The sequence below is a fragment of the Arachis ipaensis genome, chromosome B06 (assembly GCF_000816755.2).
Source record: "Arachis ipaensis cultivar K30076 chromosome B06, Araip1.1, whole genome shotgun sequence".
NCBI lineage: Eukaryota > Viridiplantae > Streptophyta > Magnoliopsida > Fabales > Fabaceae > Arachis > Arachis ipaensis.
Window position 1 is genome coordinate 101103772 of NC_029790.2, and position 3638 is coordinate 101107409.

The following is a 3638-nucleotide window of genomic DNA, read 5'->3' on the forward strand; positions in this document are numbered from 1 at the left end:
GAGAGAAACCTCATAAATTAAAGTTTGAAATCTTGGAAGTATTGCACCTACACAAAAAGGAAGATTCCGCCAGGATGAATGGCAACGTTTGAGAGTTCAAAAATTGGGTTTAGCGTATAGAGTTTGAGTTGTTCAATATCATCTCCTTCATGGTTTATCATTAAATATTTTGTTTGTATGTTGTATCTTTTTTTGTTTCTATTCAGTGGTAAAAGGCATACCGGTGAGGCATTAAGAAAAAAGCATTGAGAAAAACAGCTAAGAAAGATACTTGGAGAGAAAAACCAAGATTTATTTCAAATCTCCTTTGATTGTATTTCTATTTTGTATCTTGTATCTGAGGTATCCCTTGCTATGTTGGGTGAGCACTTAGTGTGTTGAGAGTCTAGGAAGTAACCTAGCCAAGTCAAGCTTATGTTAAAGCTTGGTTTGTCTTTGATAGGATTAGGTTGAATACTTGGAAATTGATATATGTAATACTTGAAAAGATAGTGAAAATTTCACCACTATTGTGTTGGAGACTGAATGTAGGTTGCATTGCACAAGGCAGCTGAATAAGGATATATGCCTACGTCATCTTCTTCTTCTCTGTTCTGATTCTTTTTTTCACGATTTATGAGACAAAATAAAATTATCTCCTGCATAATCAATGTCGCAGACTAAATAGAAGCAAATTTTTATTTTCTGGTTTGAGGACTTATCATTCATAATTAAAAGAGGACCATAGATTTAACCCCCTTCTCTAAGCCATCAAGAACCTTCAATTGGTATCAGAGCTAGGTCTCAAGAATCAAGTTTTACAGTTTAGAGAAATGGTCCAATGGCTAATAATTTGGATTCAAATGTTGTGGTCTACACTCTAACAGAGGTCAGTCAAACAACAAACTTTCTTTCTTTAATGGGAAGAACTATACCTAATGGAAGAAAAGGATTGAGATCTTTATTCAATTCATTGACTACAATATATAGAAGATCATTGTGAATGGTCCTCAAGTTCCTACCAAGACTAGTGCTGAAGGAGTGGTGACTCCAAAGGAAGAAGATGAATGGAATGATGAAGACAAGAAGAAGGTGGAGTTAAATGAAAAAGCCATCAACATAATGCACTGTGCTATCAGCTTCGAGGAATATCGGAAGGTATCTAGATTCAAGATGGCAAAAGAGATCTGGGATAAACTCCAAGTCACACAAGAAGGTACCAAACACGTCAAAGAAACTAGGATTGATATGCTGTAAAAAAGAGTATAAAATGTTTTCCACGAAGGATGAAGAAATCATCGATGAGATGTTTGAGAGGTTCTCAATCATCATAAACAGCTTGGATGCTATGGGTATGACCCACATTGAACAAACACTTGTGAGAAAAGTCCTTAGAAACCTATCAAAAGAGTGAAAAATAAAAGCCACTATTGTGGCCAAAAGCAACAACCTGAGTCTTTTAACCTATGATGAGTTGAGAGGAAAACTTCTAGCATATGAAACCACACATACCAGCTAAGACACAAAAAGAAAAAGAGTGATCCTAAAATCAAAAGTTGAGTCATTGGATGATGAAATTATTTTATTTTATTTTTTTCTAGGAGATTGAGAAGGCTAATGAGGTGTAAAGGCAAGTACAAGGGATCAAGTTCAAAGAAGCAAAAGAGAGATCTAAGTAAAGTCATCTGTCATCACTGTAAGGATGCTGGATACTTCAAGTTTAACTGCCCTAAACTCAAGAAAGAGGACAAGGCAAAGAAAGAAAAAACGAAAGTGCTCATGACTTCATGGGAGGATATAGAAAACGACTCTAATGAATATGAAGATTCTGAATATAAAGCACAATCTGTCTAATGGCTAGTCATGATCAATTAGATGAGATAAATTACTTTGACTTGTTCATTGAAGATTTACATGTTATTATTGATGATCTCACTTATTATTCTAAAAAATTGCTGAATAAATATAATAAATACAAGTCTAAAAATGAAGTTTTGAAAGCAAAAAAAAAATTTGAAAGCAGAAAATAATTTTTTGAAAGAAAAAGTGAAGAAAACCGAATGTGATATTGATCTTGTTGAAGAAAACAGATTTTTAAATTTTGAAATTGAAAATTTTAAAAGAAAGCACTCGGTTGACGCTTCACAAGAACTCATTGCTGAAAATGAAAGATTAAATAAAATGATTAAAGGTTTGAATAATGATTTAGCAAAATTTGTACATAACTCTAGAAACTTGGATAAATTACTTGCTAATCAAAGACCATTATTTGAAAAATCTGATATAGGTTATGTAACAAAATATGATGCAGTTTTTAAAAAATCATTTGCTAAAACCAAGGCATCAACCTCAAGAACAAAACCCTCATTTAAAAATTCTGATTTAGGTTACTTCACCAACTATGATGCTACCTTTGAAAAACCACACCTTGATAATAATGCATCATCATCTTAGACCAAACTTTTGCAAAAAATTTTAGATTTGGGCTATGTTGTAAAAAATGGTGCTATTGCTAGAAATTGATTTGTCAAAAGAGATGCACCTAACCCAAAAACCAGAAATTTTAAAATCTTTAATTACTTTCAATATTATGCACACAGAAATCATTGTTCTACTTGCAATAAACTGGGTCATTTCTCTTACCTATGCTTTATTGTCAAAAGAATAGTGGAAAACAACACATACAAGGTTGTTTGTGATTTCAATACTGTTGGACAACCAAGATGGATTAACTTCAAAGAATCTAAATTAGTTTGGATATCTAAGGTTACTTAAGAATGTGTGTAGATTTGTCTAGAATCCAAGAAGAAGGAAGACATGTGATATTTAGATAGCGGATGCTCTAGGCACATGACAGAAAAGTCAACATTCTTTGGCAAACTCAACAAGTATGATGGAGGATTTGTGACTTTCGTAGATGATGGTAAAGAAAAAATCATTGCTATTGAAAAAGTTGGTAAAGATCTCTCTACTTTCACTGATAATATTTTTTTGGTTGATGGGTTGAGATACAATCTTTTGAGTATTAGCCAATTATGTGATCTTGGTTCCTTGGTAATTTTTAAAAGATTAGAATGCCTTGTTGTGAATGAAAAATCTGATTTAGTGTTGTTTGTGGCAAAACGTTGTGATAATGTATATGGCCTCACTTTAGATGAACTTAAAAGTCAAAATGTAACTTGTTTCCATTCAAAAAATTCTGAAAAATGGCTATGGCACAAAAGATTGGGTCACGCTAGTATGTTTCAAATTAACAAGCTTGTAAGAAGGGAATTAGTGAAAGGTCTTCCTAATATCAAGTTTGACAAAGATATTGTAAACTCCGAGTAATTAGTAAATAATTAACCAATAAATTAATTATTATTTAAATAAATTAAAAAAATAAATTTTATAGTTTAATGAAGTAGAAATAATTAAAATATAAATTTTGACACTAATTTAAAAGATTTTGATCTAAAATTAGGCCAATAGATCGAATCGATTGAATCGGATCCAAACTGGACCTAAGGCCCAACCTATTAAGCCCAAAGAACGAGCTTTCCTCCTTCATTTTAGCACTGGACTCACGTTGAGGAAGAGAGAATCGGGAGAGAACCCTAACCTCTTCGAATAATTCAATTTCACGTAACTTTCAATCCGGAGCTCCGATTGATGAGCCG